Source organism: Phacochoerus africanus, chromosome 5, assembly GCF_016906955.1.
Source record: "Phacochoerus africanus isolate WHEZ1 chromosome 5, ROS_Pafr_v1, whole genome shotgun sequence".
NCBI lineage: Eukaryota > Metazoa > Chordata > Mammalia > Artiodactyla > Suidae > Phacochoerus > Phacochoerus africanus.
Window position 1 is genome coordinate 1,298,713 of NC_062548.1, and position 22,029 is coordinate 1,320,741.

The 22,029-nt window shown below is 40.8% G+C and overlaps 1 pseudogene; it reads left to right on the plus strand.

Annotated features, from left to right (window-relative positions):
• The first annotated feature begins 1,292 nt into the window (after nucleotides 1-1,292).
• On the plus strand, nucleotides 1,293-21,622 carry LOC125126913 (NADH-ubiquinone oxidoreductase chain 5-like; annotated as a pseudogene).
• Nucleotides 21,623-22,029: the final 407 nt, after the last annotated feature.

The following is a 22,029-nucleotide window of genomic DNA, read 5'->3' on the forward strand; positions in this document are numbered from 1 at the left end:
ACTCAGAAAGAAACCATACATTACTAGCAATATCTACAAATATTCTTAATCATAACACTTACTGCCATAGAACTAAACTTAATTTATATTTTATTTGAAGCAGCACCAGTCCCATTGCTCATTATTATTACCCAATTAGAAGATCAAACAGAATGACTTAATGCAGGAATTTACTTTTTATTCTATACTAGCAGTATCACTCCCACCCTTGGTAGCAGTAGTAGATATCCAAAATATTACGTGCCTATAAAATTTCCTAATAATTCAATACTGAACACAGACAATATCCAACTCCTAATTGCATATTTACATATGTCTAGCTTGTATAATAGCTTTTATAGTAAAAATACCCCTCTATGGCCTCCGCCTCTGACTACCTAAAGCTTGCGTAGACCCACATTGTGGGATCCACAGTTCTTGCAGCCATACTATTAAAGCCTAGGGACTATGGTGTACTATGAATTACAACAATTCTAAATCCACTAACAGATTTCATGGCATACTGTTTTCTCACTCTCTCTGTGAGGCATAATTATAACCAGTTCAGTTTGCCTTCGCCAAACAGACTTAAAACCACTCATAGCATACTTGTCAGTTAGCCACATAGCACTAGTTATGGGGGCTATTCTCATCCAAACACCCTACCGCTCTAGTAATTGCCCACGGTCTCACATCATCTATATTACTCCAACTAGCGAATTCAAACCATGAATGCACTCATGGCCAGACAATAATCCTAGCCGGAGGTTTACAAACGTTTCTCTCATTAATAGCAACATGAAGACTACTAGCAAGCCTCACAAACTTTGTTCTGTCCCCAACCATCAATTGGGGAGTTATTTGTAGTAATGTCTTTCTCATGATCAAATAGTACCATTATATTAATAAGGATTAATATAGGAATTATTGCCTTATATCCCTATGTATGCTAATTATAACACGAGGCAATTATACATACCATTTCAATAACATTAAGTAATCATTCACATGAGAAAACACCCTCATAGCTCTATTCTTATCACTTAATCCCCAAATCATTTGGGGGCCCTTATATTGTAAATATAGTTTTTTAAAAAATAGTAGATTGTGAATCTAGTAGCAGAAGCCTAAATCTACTTATTTACCAAAAATTATACAAGAACTACTAAGTCATGCTTTCATACCTAACAGTGTGGCTTTTTCAAACTTTTAAAGGATAGTCATTGTAAATCAACTATACTTCAATAAAACTTTTTAAAAAAGACAGTAGTAATCCATTGGTCTTAGGAACCAAAAAACTGATGCAACTCCAAATGAAAGTAATAAACTTATTTGCCTCTTTCACATTAGTTCCACTATTTATATTAACATTACCAATTATAATAACAAATTCCAACACCTATAAAAGCAATCTTTACTCAACCTATATAAAAACCAATATCTCATATGCTTTCATCACCAGCTTAATCCCCACAATAACATTTATTCACTCAGGCCAAGAAATGATTATTTCAAACTGACACTGAATTACTATTCAAATGAAATTATCACTCAGTGTTAAAGTAGATTATTTCTCAATAATATTTGCACTATTTGTTAGATGATTTACCCTAGAATTTTCACTATGATATGTACATCAGACCCCAACATCAACTAATTTTTCAAACACCTACTCACCTTCCTTATCACAATATTAATCCTTGTTAGTGCTAACAATCTTTTCCAACTATTCATAGGATGGGAGGGAGTTGGAATTATATCTTTCTTAGTTATTAGAAGATGGCATGGTTGAACAGAAGCAAAGCAGCTGCCCTCCAAACAACCCTGTATAACCACACCGGAGATATTGGACTCATTATATCAATAGCATGATTATATTCAACTTAAATGCATGAGATTGACAACAAATTTTTATACTCAATCTTAATTATCCTCATTTACCTTTAATAGGACTCCTACTAGCTGCCACTGGAAAATCTGCTCAATTTGGTCTCCACCTATGACTTCCTTCAGCAACTGAAGGCCTCATGCCTGTCTCAGCTCTATTCCATCCAAGCGTAACAGTGGTAGCAGGCATCTTCTTGCTTATCCGCTTCTATCCCTTAATAGAAAACAACACATTCATTCACACAGTAACACTGTGCTTGGGAGCAATTACCACATTATTGACAGCAATATGTGCCCTCACCCAAAACTATCCAAAACGTTATTTTGCTTTATCCACCTTGAGTCAGAGAGGCCTTATAACAGTAACAATGGTAATATTCATCAACCTCATCTAGCATTCTTCCATATTTGTACACATGCCTGTATCAAAGCCATATAATTTATATGTTCCAGATCTATTATCCATCCATAGCTTAAGTGATGAACAAGATATTTGAAAAATAGGAGGTCTATTCAAGACAATACCTTTTACCACAACATCCCTCATTATTGGAAGCCTGGCATTGATAGGAATACCACTCCTTACAGGCTTCTATTCCAAAGACCTAATTATCCAAACAGCCAATGTGTTGTATACCAATGCCTGAGCCCAATTACTCTTGTTGCTACATCCCAAACAGCTGTTTACAGCACTTGAATTATCTTCTTAGCACTACTAGGACAACTTCACTTCTCCATATTAACCCTCATCAACAAAAATAACCCACTCCTAATTAACTCCATTAAACATCTCTTAGCTGGAAGTATTTTTGCCAGATTCCTTATCGCCAGCAATACTCCCCCAAAAACAATTCCACAAATAACTATCACTCACTATTTGTTGTTTTTTAAACTTTTAAAATTATGGTTGATTTATAATGTTGTGTCAATTTCTGTTGTACAACAAAGTGACTCAGTCATACATATACATACATTATCTTTCTGATATTATTTTCCATTATGTTCTAACACAAGAGATTGGATATAGTTCCCTGTGCTGTATAGTAGGATATCCCTCATTATTTGAAATTAACCACTCTTGCCTATTTCAGGTTTTATTCTGGCACTTGAAATCAACCTTACAACATAAAATTTAAATACCCTTCAAACATATTTAAATTATCTAATCTCTTAGGCTATTTTCCTACTATCATACACCACTTCTCACCATACTTGAATCTGTCAGAAAACCAAAAAACAGCATCATCACTTCTAGATTTAATTTGATTAGAAAATGTTCTACCCCAATCCACCTCCTTTATTCAAACAAAACCCACTACACTTGTGTCATATCGAAAAGGCCTAATCAGGAATTCTCATTGTGGCTCAGCAGTAAGGAACCCAACCAGCATCCGTGAGGATGTGGGCTTGATCCCTGGCCTCACTCAGTGGGTTAAGGATCCAGTGTTGCCATGAGATATGGTGTAGGTCGCAGATGCAGCTTGATTCTGGCATTGCTGTTAGCTGTGGTGTAGGCTGGCGGCTACAGCTCCAATTCCACCCCTAGTCTGGGTACTTCCATATGCCATGGGTGCAGCCCTAAAAAAGCCAAAAAAAAAAAAATCTAATCAAATTATATTTTTTCTCATTCCTTAACACCTTACCCTAAATATAATCCTATTTGACTGCCATGAATAACCTCTACAATGACCACAACACCAATAAGTAATGATCAACCAGAACCCATCACTAAACAAGTACAATAACTCTACAATGTAGCAATTCCCATAGCCCACCAATAAAAAACCCAGAACCACCTGTATCATAAATTACTCAATCCCCTAACTCATTAAATTGAAACACAATTTCTACCTCCTCATCCTTCAAAAAATTAAAAAAGCATTGAAAACTCCATTATCACCTGCAAAGCAAAAACCAAAACAGTCTTATTAGAGACCCAAACTTCAGGATACTACCCAGTAGCTATCACTGTTGCATAACCAAATACCACTAATGTATCCCTCAAATAAATCAAAAAGACTCTTACACCTAAAAATGAGCCACCAAAACTCAACACAGTACCACAACCAACCCTGCCACACACAGTCAACCCAAGCCCACCATAAACAAGTGAAGATTTTGAAGAGAATCCCACAAAACTAATTATGAAAATACAGTGTGTGTTATCATTAACCTTATGTGGAATCTAACCACAACCAACGACATGAAAAATCATCATTGCATTTCAACTGTAAGAACACTAATCACCAACATCCAAAAAGCACACCCACCAATAAAATGATTAACAATGCATTTATTGATCTCCCAGTTCTATCATATATCTCATCATGATCAAGCTTGGGTTCCCCATCAGGCATTTGTTTAGTTCTACAAATCTTGACAGGCTTATTTCTAGCAATATATTATACATCATACATCAGATACAATAGCCACTTTTTCATCAGTAACACACATTTGCCAAGACATAATTTATATATGAGTTATTAGATAATTATATGCAAATGGAGCCTCCACATTTTTTATCTGCCTGTTAATGTGTATAGAATGAGGCCTACGCTATGGATCTTATACCTTTTTATTTTTTAATTTAATTTTATTTTATTTTTTGCTTTTTAGGGCCACACCCACAGCATATGGAAATTCCCGGGCTAGGGGTTAAGTCAGAGCTACAGCTGCCAGCCTATACCACAGCCACAGCAATGCTAGATCTGAGCCACAACTGCGACCTACACCACAGTTCACAGCAAAGCCAGATCCTTAACCCACTGAGCAAGGCCAGGTATCAAATCCACAACCTCATGGTTACTACTCAGATTTGTTTCCACTGAGCCACTACGGGAACTCTGATCCTATACCTTTTCAGAGACATGAAACATTGGAATTATTCTACTATTTTTAGTAATAGCCAAAGCATTCATAGGCTGTGTTTTACCCTGAAGACAAATATCATTCTGAGGCGCAATAATCATCACTAATATTCTATCAGCAATCCCATATATTTGTACAAAGCTGGTCAAATGACTCTGCAGTGGTTTTTCAGTAAATAAAGCAACTCACACAATTTTTTGCCTTCCACTGTACAGTCCCATCTATGAGTGGGACACACGTGTATGTGTGTGTGTGTACAAAAATGTACATACATATCAATGCAATAAAATAGAAAGCCCAGAAATAAACCCTCACATCTATGGCCATTTTATTTTTGACAAGAATGCCAGGACCATTCAATGGGAAAATTAAAATCTTCTCAACAAATTGTTGTAGCAAAATTATATATCCACATGAAAAAAATGCAGTTGGGCCTTATCATACACCATACACAAAAATTAACACAAAGTGCATTAATACCTTACTATTAGAGGTAAGACTATAAAATTTTTAGAATAAAATACAAAGTAAAGGTCAGTGAGTTTTTGGTTATGACACCAAAATCATTGGTAACAAAATAAAAAATAGGTAAATAGGACCATATCGAAAATTTAAATTTCTGTACATCAAAGGACATAACAGAAGACATGTGAATGAAAAGGCAACCTATGAAATTAATATGAGGTACTAATATCCAGAATATATAAAGAATCCCTATAATGACAAAAAAAAATCCATAGACAACTTGGAGAAAATGAGCAAGGTGATTAAATAGGCATTTCTCTAAAGAAGATATAGCCAATAAGGACATGAAAAGATGTTCAACATCACAAATCATTGGGGAAATGCAAATCAAACCAATGATTGTATACCATCTCACATCCAATAGGATTGCTGCTATCAAAAAGAAAAAGGGGGCGTTCCTGACATGGCGCAGCGGAAACAAATCTGACTAGGAACCATGAGGTTGCAGGTTTGATCCCTGGCCTTGCTCAGTGAGTTAAGGAATCAGCATTGCCTCGAGCTGTGGTGTAGGTTGCAGATGCAGCTCGGATCTGGTGTTGCTGTGGCTGTGGTGTAGGCCAGCAACTACAGCTCTAATTAGACCCCTAGCGTGGGAACCTCCATATGCCACAGGTACCGCCCTCAAAAAGACAAAAAGACAAAAAACAAACAAACAAAAAAAAAACAAGAAAAGTGTCACTTATGATGGAGCATGATAATGTGAGAAAGAGAATGTATATATATATGTGTGTGTGTGTGACTGGGTAACCTTGTTGTATAGTAGAAAATTGACAGAACATGGTAAACCAGTTATAATAGAAAAAATAAAAATCATAAATAAATAAATAGATAGATAGATAGATAAGTGAATTTTCCAAAAAGAAAAAAAAAAGAAAAAGGGAAAATAACAAATTTTGGTGAGGACGTGAATAAATTAGAACTCGTGTGCACTGTTGGTGGGAATGGAAATCGGTACAGCTGATATGGAAGACACTATGGTGGTTCCTAAAAACATTAAAAATAGAAGTACCATATTATCCAGCAGTTTTACTTCTAGGTATATACCTTAAAAATTGAAGTATGTTCTTGAAGAGATTTTTATAGACCCCATGTTCATAGGATTCACCATAGTCAAAAAATGGAAATACATCAATGGATGAATGAATGGATAAGCAAAATGTGACTTATTCATACAATAGAATATTATTCAGCCTTAAAAAAGCAAGATAATTCTTTTTTTTTTTTTGTCTTTTTGACTTTTCTAGGGCCACTCCTGCGGCATATGGAGGTTCCCAGGCTAGGGGTCTAATCGGAGCCACCGGCCTATGCCAGAGCCACAGCAACGTGGGATCCGAGCCAAGTCTGCAACCTACACCACAGCTCAGGGCAACGCCAGATCCTTAACCCACTGAGCAAGGGCACGGATGGAACCCGCAACCTCATGGTTCCTAGTCGGATTCGTTAACCACTGAGCCACGACGGAAACTGCAAGCAAGATAATTCTGACACATACCACAACATGGATAAATCTTGAGGACATTGTGCTAAGTAAAATAAGTCAGGTACAAAAAAGACAAATACTGTAGGATTTCACTTATACGAGCTACCTAGAATAGTCAAATTCATAGATACGGAAAATAATCTATGAATTTGTCTATGGTTGCCAGGGGCTAAGAGGAGGATAGGGGAATTGATGTTTAATGAATACAGAGTTTCAGTTTTATAAAATGAAAAGTCATTCTGGAGATGGATGGGAGTGATAGATGCATAGCAATGTGAATGTACTTAACACCACTGAACCGTACACTCAAAAATGATGAAGATGTTAAGTTTTATGTTTTTACATAAATAAATAAATAAAAGACCAACAAAGACTTTATCAAACAGAAATAGAGAATTTGTCATTAGACCTGCATTAATAAAACTCCAAAATAATTTCTTTAAATGAGGAAAGAGGTACTTGATGGAAAGTTGGACTGACACAAAAGAAGGAAGCGCTGGAAATGGTGAGTATGTGGGTAACTATTAAAAATTTTTTTTCTCACTTTAAAGACTTTTTAAACAAAATTTGACTTTTTTTTTTTTAAGGGACGTGGGTGTGGCACATGGAAATTCCCAGGTTAGGGATCCAATTGGAGCTACAGCTGCTGGCCTACTCCACAGCCACAGCAATGCCAGATCCTTAACCCACTGAGTAAGGCCAGGGATCAAACCCGCATCCTCATGATACTAGTTGGGTTCCTTTCCCCTAAGCCACAGTAGGAACTCCCAATATTTGACTTTTAAAGCACAAATACAGCACAGAACTTATACTGTACATAAAAGTAACATAAGTGAAAATAGCACAAAGAGTAAATGGAGTGAAATAAGTGAAATGGAGTGAAATCCTAGTTCAAAGATTATTAAACTAGAGGTGAAGTAGCCCAATATTATTTGAAGTTGGCTGTGATGCATAAAGTTGTATATTGTAATCCTAGAGCAACCACTGGAGGAAAAAAAAGCTATGACTCTTGGGCTAGATGGAAAAGAATATAAGAAAGAATGTATAGGTTGTGATGATCATTGTACAACTAAAAATGTAATAAAATTCATTGAGTAATTTTAAAAAGAATGTACATATATGGATAATTAAATCACTTTGCTGAAAAGCAGAAATTGGCACAACATTGTAAATCAACTATATTTTAATAAAAAAAGAGAGATGACCACACGCTATAGCAGAGATTAAATGGGATCATAAAAATTACTATTCAAGGAAATCCTGTCGTTGTGCGGTGGAAATGAATCTGACTAGGAACCGTGAGGTTTTGGATTTGATCCCTGGCCTCAGTGGGTTAAGGATCCAACCTTTCCATGAGCTGTGGTGTAGGTCGCAGATGTGGCTTGGATGCCAAGTTGCTGTGGCGTAGGCCAGTGGCTGTAGCTCTGATTCGACCCCTAGTCTGGAAACCTCCATGTGCCATTGGTGCGGCCCCAAAAAGACAAACAAGACAAAAAAAATGTATTCAAAAGAAGACAGGAAAAGATGAAAAAGAATGTATTGGACAAAGTGAAAACAAATTCAATTATTTTGATTATTTACATTAAATGTAAGTGGGTTACCATTACAAAAATAACAGATTTTCAGGTAGGATAAAAAAAGCAAAACATGTATATATATTTTCTATAAGAAACACACTTTAGATAAACAGACATCAAGAGATTAAAAGTAAAAGGTGAAAAATACATACCATGCAAGCACCAATCAGAAGAAAGCTGGAGTGGGTAGCTTAATTTCAGAAACAGTAGATTTCAGAGCAAGGCATATTATCATGATAAAGAGAAATATGTCAAAATTATATCAGGAGTCAATTCATTGAGAGAGCATAATTCTTAGTTCACCGCAAATTTAAATGCTATATAATAATAGCACTTCAAGAGACAACATGCTTGAAGCAAAAAGCTAATAAAACTCAAAGTAAATGCAGACAAATCCAAAATTTTGGTTGGGGATTTTGGCACTCCTATCTCTGTAACTGATAGGAAAAGTAGATGGAAAATCCATAGAGAATAGAAAATCAATAGACAATAGAAAATCAATAGAGAATAGAAAGAAAATCAATAGACAATAGAAAATCAATAGAGAATAGAAAGAAAATCAATAGACAATAGAAAATCAATAGAGAATAGAAAGCTTGACTAGCACACTCAAACAACTGAACTAGGTGTCATAGATAGAATAAGCCTCCCCAAAATAGCGGAACATATATTCTTTTAAAGTGCACAAAGAACTCTCACCAAAATAGACAATATTTTAAGATATAAAAATTTCCAACAAATCTAGGAGAACTGAAATTATGCAAAATATGCTCTCTGACCACATTGGAATTAAACTAGAAACCAGTAGCAGAAAGATATCTGAAAACTCTAAAATATTTGGATATTAAATAATAGAATTCTAAATAACTTACAGAACAAAGAAAACAACCACAAGAGAAATTATGAAGTATTTTGAATTGAATAAAATGAAAGTATAACATATTGAAATCTGTGAGATGCAACCAAAGTAGTGTTTTAAGAGACGCATAAAGATTAAATGTCCCATATCAATGCTCTAGACTTCCACCTTAAGAATTTTCAAAAGAAAAATTAAACCTTAATTGAACGGGTAGAAGGAAACAACATATACAAGAGCAAAACAAACAAAATAAAGGATAGAAAAACAATAGAGAAAAGCCAATAAAACTAAAAGCTTGTTCTTTGAAAAGATCAATATTTATTTCTTTTTTTTTTTTTTGTCCTTTTAGGGCTGCACGTGCAGCACATGGAAGTTCCCAGGCTAGGGTTCAAATCGGAGCTATAGCCACTGGCTTGTGGCCACAGCCACAGCAATGCCAGATCTGAGCTGCGTCTGCGACCTACACCACAGCTCATGGCAACACAGGACCCTTAATCTACTGAGCAAGGCCAAGGATGGAACCTGTGTCCTCATGGCTTCTAGTCGGACTCATTTCCTCTGAGCCACGACGGGAACTCCAAGATAAATATTTCTAACTTTCTGGCCATACTGGTGAATTTTTTTTGTTTTGTTTTTTAAGTACACACGAATTGCCTATATTATGAAAGGAAGAAAAAACATCACTACAGATTGCAGAAATGTTAAAAGGAGGAGTTCCCTAGTGGCTTAGTGGTTAAGGATCCGGTATTGTCACTGCTGCGGCTCAGGTCATTGCTGTAGCACAAGTCCAGTCCATGGCCTGGGAATTTTCACATGCTGTGGGTGTGGGCAGAAAAAAAAAAAGGAAATGTTGAAAGGATAAGTGAGTATGCCAATAAACTTATCAACTTATATGAAATGCACAAATTCCTTTAAAGACACAAATTACAAAGCTCGCGCAAGGAGAAAGAAAGAAAACCTGAAGAGTCTACCTATTAGCTAGCTTGAATTAATAGTTGAAAAACATTTGATTAACAAGCATACTCTGATTAACTTTACTAAATATTTAAAGAAGAAATAAAATTCCACTTTAAACTTTTCAGAAAATGCAGAAGGAAGGAACATTTCTGAACTCATTTTATGGGGGCAGTATTGCCTTGTTATCAAAACCAATCATTAGAAATAAGGAAAACTACAAAGCAATATTCTACGTGAATATAGAGGCAAAAAATGCCTAACAATACATTAACGAATCAAATTTAGAAATAAATAAAATCATATTACACATAATGATCAAGGGATTTTGTCCCATGAACGCAAGGTTGATTGAGCATTTGAAATTCAACCGATGTAACTCATTATGTTAACAGAATAAGAAGGAAAATCTTATGACTATGTCAAGAAAATTTTTTGAAAAATGCTGTGATATATCTTTGTATGGTTTCATATAACTAAGTTTATGATGGCCATCAGTTTGAAATGTATAGAAATATCAAATCACTATGCTGCTAACAGGAACTAAGTAGTGCTGTAGGTCTATTATACTTCAAAAAACAACCAACCAGCAAACAAATAACCTCATAGAAAAAGAGACTCCATTTGTGATTACCAGAGGTAGGGGGTGGGAGTAGAGTGAATTGGATAGAGGTGCTCAAAAAGTATAAACTTCTTGTCTGGAAAATTGAATTTGCATCCTCGCTGGAGCCCCCTACTGTCCACTCTCCAAACCCAGCCAGCAGATCCTTCAGCACCTGAGAGTAGCCAGATTGATCTTTGTAAACATATTTCAAATTTCATAATGTCTCCATTTAAATCCTTATGGCAGCTTCCTATTTTACTTAGAAGAAAAACCCACACTCTTCGGTGGCCTCTAGGGCCTCTGCTGGCCTCTAACCCCCCTCTACTCGCCCACTTGCTCACTGCCCTCCAGCCTCACTGGCCATTCTCTTCTGGCTTCAGGTGCCATCCGCTTGTCACCATTCTGACTCTGGCCTATGCTTCTCACCTCCTCATGGCCCAGCTCATGACATTTCCCACACTCTGAAGTTGCCACTTCCCAAACTTTACCACTTTGTGAAATTTCTTCCTGATTTTTGTTGTATCTGCATACTGTCTATGCTGTCATTTTGTAATATTTTATTTAAACTTACTCTATTTTTATTTAAACAAATATATTTCAAAAAAGAAATTAGGGTGTAGGTGTTGGAGGGAACTAAGATTGGCTCAAGAGGGCAAAAAGAGAGTTCCTTGTGGAAATATTCTGTATCTTAACTATCAATTTCAACATCCTGGTTGTGATATTGTACTAAATAGTTAGACAACGTGTTATCAGTGGGAGAAGCTGGGTGGAGTATACGAAGGAGCTCTGAATTATTTTGCACAACTGCATGTAAATCTACCATCATCTCAAAATAAAAAGTTTAAATAGGAGTTCCCGTTGTGGCTCAGTGGTAATGACTGACTAGTAACCATGAGGATGTGGGTCAATCCCTGGCCTCACTCTGTAGGTTAAGGATCAGACGTTTTCATAAGCTGTGGTTTAGGTTGCAGACAGAGCTCAGATCCCACGTTGCTGTGGCTGTGGCGTAGGCTGGCAGCTACAGTCCTATTCGACCTTCTATATGCCACATGTGGGCCCTAAAAAAGCAAAAAAAAAAAAAAAAAGTTTAAATAAAAAATATGTAGCACTAAAATGCATGGCAAAAGTAATACATGGGTAGAAGAAGGTAAATGAAATGTATGTGTTCTAAGATCCTTGTGCTTCCCAGCAATTGGTAAAAATACAAACTTAAATTAGATTTTTATAAAGTAGGGTTACATGGGAGTTCCCATCGTGGCACAGTGGTTAACAAATCCAACTAGGAACCATGAGGTTGTGGGTTCGGTCCCTACCCTAGCTCAGTGGGTTAAGGATCCGGCGTTGCCGTGAGCTGCGGTGTAGGTCGCAGACGTGGCTCGGATCCCGCGTTGCTATGGCTCTGGCGTAGGCCGGTGGCTCCGACTCGACCCCTAGCCTGGGAATCTCCATATGCCACAGGAGCGGCCCAAGAAATGGCAAAAAGACAAAAATAAATAAATAAATAAATAAAAAGTAGGGTTACATGTTGTAATCTCTATGGTTACTATGAAAAGAACAGTAAACAAAGGTATTGAATAACTAAGAAGCTAATAGAGTAGGAAAATGGGAAAACAAAATCTAGAACAAAGCAAGAAACCAGGGAAAAACAAGCGAGACACATTTTAAAAAGTAAATGATATATTTTAAACTCAAATATATCAGTAATTATCAAATATAAATGGACTCAATATTCTGAGTAAAAGATAAAGATTGCCAGACAGGATTTTTAAAATCAACAACATGGGGATTCCTTTGCAGTACAGCAGGCTAAGGATTGGGTGTTTTCACTGCTGTGGTTCAAGTCACTGCTATGGTGAGGTTTCAGTCCCTAGCCCAGGAACTTCCATATGCCATGGGCATGACCCCCCTCAAAAAAAAAAAAAAAAAAAAAACCAACTATCTACAGATAAGCTCAGCAAGGCAAAAAATATATAATTTAAAAAATGAAGGGAGACACCCCAAAATGCTATGATTCAATTTGAATGTTTTAAATTTGCCTATACCTTATAGTACAGCCTCAAAATATATAAAGCTAAAATTGACAAAATTAAAAAAGAAAAAGAAAGAAAGGGAAACCCCGGTTTACTGTTGGTAGGAATGTTCATCATTGCAGCATTATTTACAATAGCCAAGATATGGCAGAAAACTCAGGGTCCATGAATAGATAAAGAAAATGTGGTATATATACAATGGAACATTACTCAGGCATAAAAAATAATGAAATCCTGCCATTTGCAACAACATGGATGGACCTAAAGAAGATCATGCTAAGTGAAATAACTCACAAATATCATATGATTTATCTTATATGAGGAATCTGAAAAGATAAAAGAATGAACATAAAACATAAGCAGAATTACAGATAGAGAACAAACAGGTTTTTGCCAGAGGGGAAGGTAGTAGGGAGAGAAAACAAATAGGTGAGGGTGATTAAGAGGTACACACTTCTTGCTACAGAAAAAGAAAAAAAGAAAAAGGAGTTCCTGTTGAGGCGCAGCTGCAACAATTCTGACTAGGAACCATGAGGTTGAGGGTTCGATCCCAGTGGGTTAAGGATCCAGGGTTGCTGTGAGCTGTGGCGTAGATTGCAGATGTGGCTCGGATCTGGCATTGTTGTGGCTGTTGTGTAGGCCGACAGCTGCAGCTCCGATTAGACCCCTAGCCCAGGAACCTCCATATGCCATGGATGAGGCCCTAAAAGAAGACAAAAAATAAAATATAAAGAGAAAGAAAGGAAGAAAGGAAGAAAGAAAGAAGGAAGGAAGGAAGAAGGAAGGAAGAAAAAGAAAGAAAGAAAGAAAGAAAGAAAGGAAGAAAGAAAGAAAAGAAAAAGAGGTAAGTTGACAATTGTGGTAGGAGATTTTAACACCTCTCTTTTGGTAACTCTTGGTAAATATAGTGTATAAAATATATGAATGAAATGAATAAAATAGTCACTTGCGTGATCAATGAGACCTAGTCTAACTTTATTTTGGTGAATCATTTGACAAAGCTTTTCATGATGACCTTGTGATAAGAAAATAAATGCTGGTAGAATAAGTAGAAAGTTTGGAAGACTTCAGGAAATGAAACGCCTGAAGGGGTTTGTGGAAGCTCTCTGCTACCAAAAGTTATGTTCTTGGTTCAGTCCCTATTCTATTTAAATCATTTATAGCTAATACCAGTGATGATAGAATTAGATTCAACATTCTTTTAATGGTCTTTTTAAAGAACTTTTCTTCATTAACTATTTATTATTGTCTTTTTTAGGGTTGCATTCACAGCATATGGAATTTCCCAGGCTAGGGGTTGAATTGGAGCTGTAGGGGCTGGCCTATAGCCACAGCAACACCAGATCTGAGCCACATCTGCAACCTATGGCACAGCTTGTGGCAACACCAGGTCCTTAACCCACTGAACAAGGCCAGGGATCAAACCTGCATCCTCATGTATGCTAGTCGGCTTCATAACCCACTTAGCCAGGAACTCCCTCTTTTAATGGTTTGAAACACTGGTTGAATTGTTTGAAACTGAGTCTGTGAAATGAAAACTTCATTGGCATGAAGACAAAGTATTAAACATTGCATTTTTAGTGTGAAATAGTTTAATATTTTAAAAATTGAGAAATTGTGTATATATTATAATAGAACATACACATTACAAATGCCAAATAGGTGTGTTTTTGCTTATGTGTACCAGGACATGGACTATTTCCAGCACCCTGGAAATCTCCCTCATGCCTCTTTTCAGTCAACACCCTCCCCAACATAGGAAACAAATATTCTGCCTCCTATTATCATTAGTAATTGTTGCCTTTTCTTGAACATTATATAAATGGAATCACTCATACATGTGTACACATATATGTATGTATGTATATAAATGTACATGTGTACATCTATTTACCTATCATCTGTTGGTCATTGATCTGCTTATGTATTATGTATATATTGTGCATATCTATTTATCTTTTTATTATCTACCTAACATGTATTTATCTATCTCTCATCTGTCTATCTACTATTTATCTTTGCAGCTATTTAGCTATCATATATCTGTTTGTCTGTCTGTCTATCTATCTGAAGGAAACTAGGTCATGCTCATAAAAAACAAACCACACTGCTTTCCAGGAAGTTACCCGTCACAATGAGCCCAATGGAAACTTGGTGCTGATGTTGAACAGCAGGTACTTGGAGTGGCTGGCTGAGTGAATGAGAGCTACCCTTTGTGTTACAAACAGCTAGGAAGGCATTCAAGATATTATCACCAGGGAGTTCCCGTTGTAGCTCAGTGGTAATGAATCCAACTAATACCCATGATGATGCTGGTTCGATCCCTGGCCTCGCTCAGTGAGTTAAGCATCTGGCATTGCTGTGAGCTGTGGTGTAAGTCACAGATGAGGCTCAGATCTGGCATGGCTGTGGAGTAGACTGGCAGCTGTAACTCCAATTTGACCCCTAGCCCAGGGAACTTCCATATGCCACAGGTGTGGCCCTTAAAAAAAAAAAAAAGACATTATCACCAAACTGAGCATGTCTCCCTGGTATACTAGAAATAGGGTAACAGGTATGAACATGCTCTTGCCATGATGTAAAGTTATTCAATTCCGCATCCAGGTCTAGAACACCCCAAAGCATCTAGCCTGCCCCTAGGGCATGTGCCCCACTCACTGGCAATGACTGTTTTGGCGTTTCTCAAGATATTCTGATGAGGGTCCTATGGTTGAGGACCCTCAGCAGATACCTCTCCCCCAGGTCTGTGTCGGTTTTCATCAGGCCTTTGCGTTCTAGACATGATTCTAATTCACATCCCCAGGATAGAGACAGATGCAATACTGGGACCTCAGGCTGCTGGCCTCCATCAGGGAGGGCCCTTGTGCTTTTTGCTATGGTGGGTATGAGCCATTGTCATTCTTTTTGTTGTTGTTGTTTTTCAGGGCCTCACCCAAGGCATATGGAGGTTCCTATGCTAGGGGTCAAATCAGAGCTGTAGATGCTGGCCTACACCACAGCCACAGCAACACAGGATCAGAGCCATATCTGCAACCTACACCACAGCTCATGGCAACCCTAGGTCTTTAACCCACTGAGTAAGGCCAGGGATCGAAACTGCATCCTCGTGGATGCTAGTCAGATTCATTAACCGCTGAGCCACCACAGGAACTCTGTCATTGTCATTCTCATTGCACTGAGCAGAGCTGTGACCCATCCCTGTTCCCACTCCCTGAGGGGTAGAACCCTCCTGACTCAGGTTTGCCTTTCAAAGTTTCAATTTCCAAGGAGTAACACTGACACCCCAAATTTCCTGATGGTCCAAGGGGACCGTATTTTCCTGGTGTTTCTGTGTTCAGTGCAGGGCAATCTCAGAAGAGAAGCTAATGAAGGCTGTAAAATCAAAAAGAGCTGCCACCCTTTTCCATGGCCTTGCATTCCTGCAAGCAGAACTGAGGATGGTGCCCTCGGACCTGGAAATAAGTCCTCCACTGAGTGTGGCCCCAAGTTCAAGGTTAATGACCACCTGGGGAGGCGAGGCCCAGATGGAGCTTCAGCCAATTAGCCTGAGCATGCCCTATTGCAGGTCTGCAGGTGTGTGCAACCAGAAGCCCAATTGTACTTGCGCATGGCCTGGCCTTACCCTGCAGGACACATGTGCTGCTCTCCTGAGCTGCCAGCTCCAGGCCACGACTTGCTCATGGGCCTCAGCTGGTTCTGAAAGTGGTCAGCCAACAACTGGGTCTGGAAACCAACCCAGCTGCTGAGCACTGCTTGACATCTGGTTCTGATCTGTTCCAAAAGAAACCGCAAGTTGGGTTTTTTCCTTTACTCTGAGGAGAGAAGGTGAGGAAAAAAAAAAAATCTGTTCTCAATAGGCTCAGTGAGTAAGGAATGAGAAAAAGAGGCTTTAGCTTCCGAGACCGGTCCTGGTGTCATTGGGTATGGCTCCCACAGCCAAGCAGACCTGGTGTTTGGTGAGTGGGACTCCCCAGAAGTGGGGAGATTGTAGAGGAGCTTAGATGCCAGGTGCTGCAGGGCAGGGTGAGCACATGCTCCCAAGAGTCCACATGGCCCCCAGGGCTACTGGGATGGAACAGGTGCAGGACCAGCCTGAAATCCTCAGCATGAGCAGACTGGCAGCAAGCTGGAGCCCTTGTCACAGTGAGCCCCATCCTGCCTCAGACTTCCCAGAGTCCTGGGCCTGCAGGGTGGGTTGGCTGTTAGACACCTTGTTGAACATCTTCAAAACATCTCCTCCCTCCCATGCTCAGCAGTTTGCATGATTTGCCTCTTTCTAGAAACTTCACAGCCAATCCCCCTAATCTGGATTGTGTGTCTTCAAAGACACACAGAATGGGAGTTCCTCTTGTGACTTAACGGGTTAAGAACCCGACTAGTATTCATGAGGTTTTGGGTTTGATCCCTAGCCCCGCTCAGTGGGTTGCCGTGATCTTTGGTGTAGGTCACAGTGTTGCCATGAGCAACAAGGATCCAGTATTGCCATGAGCTGTGGTGTAGGCTGAAGACGTGGCTCAGATCTGGTATTGCTGTGGCTGTGGTGTAGGCTGGCAGCTACAGATCTGATTATACCCTTAGCCTGGGAACTTCCATATGCTGCATATGCAGCCCTAAAACAAACAAAAAGACATCCAGAATCCACTCCCTTCTCACACCTCCTTCTCAACCTTGCAGCCCCTGTTTATACTTCTTTCCTCAACCCCCAAATCAGACATAGCTGTTCATCTGCTCACAGCCTGCCAGTAACTTTGAGAGTCATCATCTCAGCCTTTGGCGGCCCCCGTCTCCAGAGCCTCCTTTTTTCCTCAACCAGGTAGGCGTCCATCCCCCTCAGGGCCTTGGCTGTTTCGGTGCCCTCTGCTCATCCCTGCAGAGTTTTGCACCATTCTCCCTCACTGCCCTGAAGGCTTTGGTCCAATGTCCTCATTGAGCCATCCCTGTGACCACCCACCTGACATGGCCAAGCTCCACGCCCACTACTCACCACGCTGTCTGCGCTCTCCTCCACCACACTCGAGGCTGTCCGACAGATGCAGTTTACTTTCCACGGTGCTGACTATCGTCTTCTGTGTGAGAACCAAGTCTATCTGTGAGGGTGTGGTCTTCTTTTTTCCCACCATATCCCACCCAGCCCAGACCTGACAGTGAAGAATGGAACCAAAGATGGAGGGAACAGGGAGGGGCAGTGACCACCTTCGTTTTGCAGAAGAGGAAGCCCAGGATCAGAGCCATAACCCCGTCACGTGGCTTGTTACGAAGACAGCAAACTTGCCCCATGTCAGAGTGAGGTTGTTCAAAACACCTCCCCACCCCCACCACTGAAAAGAAACATGCCACCCAGCCAAGAATACTCTATCTGGCAAGGCTGTCTCTTAAAAATGCAGGAGAATTTGCAACGAAATGTATGGACATTGCAGGCATTATGCTAGGTGAAGTCAGACAGAGAGAGACAAATACTGTATAATCTCACTGACACGTGGAATTTTTTTTTTTTCTTTTTTAGGGCCGCACTTGTGACATATGGAGGTTCCTAGGCTAGGGGTGGAATCGGAGCTACAGCTGCCAGCCTACACCACAGCCACAGCAACTTGGGATCCAAGCCACACCTGTAACCTACACCACAGCTCACGGCAACACCAGATCCCCAACCCACTGAGCGAGGCCAGGGATCGAACCCACATCCTCAGGGATACTAGTCGGATTCGTTTCCATTGAGCCACGAAAGGAACTCCTGATATGTGGAATCTTAAATGAAACAAAATAAAACAAAAAAGCCAAGCTCATAGAAACAGAGAAGAAGTTGGTGTTTATCAGGGATTGGGTTGGGTGAACTGGGTGAAGGGAGTCCGGTTATGAAATAAATAAGTCATGGAGATGCAGTGTACAGCAATCCTGCTGCAGGGTATAAATACAAAGTAAATGATTCTGCACTCCCACATTTATTGCAGCATTATTCACAATAGCCAAGTTATGGAGTCACACTAAATGGCTATCACAAATGAATGGATAAAGAAGAAGACCAAAATCCCACTCTTTGGCGTATATCCAGACAAAACTCTACTTAAAAGAGACACATGCACCCACATGTTCATTGCAGCACTATTCACAATAGCCAAGACATGGAAACAACCTAAATGTCCATTAAAAGATGATTGGATTAGGAAGATGTGGTATATATACACAATGGAATACTTCTCAGCCATAAAAAAGAACGACGTAATGCCATTTGCAGCAACATGGATGGAACTAGAGACTCTCATACTGAGTGAAGTGAGTCAGAAAGACAAAGACAAATACCATATGATATCACTTATAACTGCAATCTAATATGCAGCACAAATGAACATTTCCACAGAAGAGAAAATAATAGACTTGGAGAATGGAATTTTGGCTGCCTGGGGGGGAGAGGGAGGGAGTGGGAGGGATTGGGAGCTTGGGGATATCAGATACAACTTGGAATGGATTTACAAGGAGATCCTGCTTAGTAGCATCGAGAACTATGTCTAGATACTTATATTGCAACAGAACAAAGGGTGGGGAAAAAATGTATACATGTAAGAGTAATTTGGTCCCCATGCTGTACTGTGGAAAAAAATTAAAATAATAAAACAAGAAAAAAAGAAGAAGAAGAAGATGCGACTACAGTCTGAGCTCTGAATCAATGGCTGCCATCTGAGCTTTGGTCCCTTCACCCATAGGATGAGCATCTGATGTCACCTCATAGACATGAAGTGAGTGTTGCGTGAACTGGTAGGGAGGCACGACAGCGCTGGAACGCAGCCCCTGAACATTGTGACTGTTCAAAATGTCACTGTACCACACGATGACATCCCTGGCCTGATGGCGTCTCCTTTAGGCTGCAGACCCAGAGACCTCAGTGTAATGGGACCCGGGATGTTTGGGTGTGGAGAGGTCTGTCCTGTTTCCCTCCTTCTGGCAAGGAGACTTCATTCTGGGAGAAAATAGCCAGTTGGGCTGCCCCCTGGGGAACTGGTAGCTTTAGCTGACTGTGACCCCCATCCCACCCCTCCACCTATTCACCTGGCCCTTTCCCCACCTGCAAGTCGACCCTCCCCACCCTAGGTCACTTCATGACCATCCTCCGCCTTGGACACTGTGGACTCATTTCTGCTCCCACAGATCCTTCCCCAGACCACCTGGCTCATAGCCCACTGCCTGAGGCACATCTAGCTTCCTACCTGTGTGACACTGGCAGTCCCCTCCCTCCTTGAGCCCACTTTTCATACCTGTGCAATGAGGGTGACAATGAAAATACCTTCCTCATATACACATTACTATATAAAATAGGTGATTAATGAGAACCTGCTGTATAGCACAGGAAAACCTATTCAACAGTTTGTCATAACCTATATGGGAAAAAAGAATGGATATATTGGAGTTCCCATCATGGCTTAGCGGAAATGAATCTGACTAATAACCATGAGGCTGTAAGTTCCATCCCTGGCTTTGCTCAGTGGGTTAAGGATCTGGTGTTGCCATGAGCTGTGGAGTAGGTCGCAGATGTGGCTCAGATCTTGTGTTGCTCTGGCTGTGGTCTAGGCCAGCAGCTGTAGCTCTGATTAGACCCCTAGCCTGGGAAAATCCATATGCTGTGGGTGTGGCCCTAAAAAGGCAAAAAAAAAAAATGGATATATTCATAGGTAGACTGATTCACTTTGCTGTACACCTGAAACGAATACAACATGGTAGTTCAACTCTACTCCAATAAAATTAAATTTAAAATAAAATAACATCTAAATTAAAAATAAAAAAACTTCCTGAGTTATTTCTGCCTCACAAAGGCCTGCAAGGTAGTGGGCAGCTCTGGGAAGAGGTGAGCTCCCTGCTGTGTGACCCTGGACAAGCTGGTGGGCCTCTCTGTGACTCAGTCACCTCCTCTTTTAAAGCGAAGGTGATAGGAGTGCCCATCTCACAGGAATTTTTCGAGGATTAAATGAGCTGCTACACATAACCTGGGACCAATGCCAGTACGTAGCAGGTGCTACGTAAGTGGTTGCTTTTATCTGGTTGTGGCCAATTAGCTCTGGGAAGAAGGAAGCCAGGATTTAACCTCCCTCCCTGAATAACACCCAGAAAAGCGTAGTTGCCATTCCTTGCTCAGCAGGGAACCTGGGTGTCCAGCCTCTGCTGCCAACAGAAGGGCCTCTTGGGCCTGCCTGGCCCCTAGGGACCCAGTCCTGGCATCTGGACACTGCTTTCCTGGGTGGCATGCAACCTGGGCCACAATTTTGCAGCGCCTCCCCCGCACCCAGCAGAGTCCCTCATTTACCCTCCCCCCAGCCTCCATACCTGCTCTGGAACTCTGAGGAGGAAACCTTACACTGGACTTTGGGCTCAAACAGACCTGTTTCCACCCCATCCTGCAGTGACCAGCTGGGTGAGCTCAGCCAGCCCTCCCCCAGGACACCGGTCTCCCCCGCCAATGGCCTTGCCAGTCCTCAGGTGGCGTGAGCTGCCAACATCACACAGTAGGCACTCAAACTGGACAATCACCAGCAGATGTGTTGTTCACACACTAACCCCCCACCCCTATGCCCTTTCCCCAGCCTGCCCCTGCCTGTCCCCTCTGCCATGGGGAGCGGCTGGTGGTTGTGACTGAGTAATTTGGGCCCCTGTTTAAAGAGAGGAAGCAATAATAGCGGCTGTAATTGTCCAAATTACTGCCGCCCTTTTGAGCATGACATCTGCCTGATGATGGCGGATGGAAACCTGACCCAGGCAGCGGGTGTCGTGTGGCTTGGGGAGCGGAGAGTCCCCATGCTGGCCCTGCTAGGTGGGAGGAGCACCTGGCATGGACGCGTTGGCCTTCGAGAAAGGGGAGAGCCCCCCTCATCCTAGGAGTGGGGAGGGTCGTAACCCACCCCATGACCACACAATAAGTCAACAAACACTCAGTGCCTGCTATGTGCAGGGCCCAGCTCAGGGCACAGGCCAGGCCAGCATGGCAGCCCTCCAGAGCGACGTGTAGGGACAGCTGGTACATCTGTGGGCCTGGCTGGGGTTCACCAGCTCCTTCCTGAAAGTCAGCATCTCTGGAGTTCCCCATGTGGCACAGCAGAAACAAATCTGACTAGTATCCATGAGGACGCGGGTTCCATCCCTGGCCTCCCTCAGTGGGTTAAAGATCCAGCATTGTCATGAGCTGTGGTGTGGGTCGAAGAGGCAGGTCGGATCCTACATGGCTGTGCCTATGGTATAGACCAGCCTCTACAGCTCCGATCGCTCCCTGGGCTGGGAACTTCCAT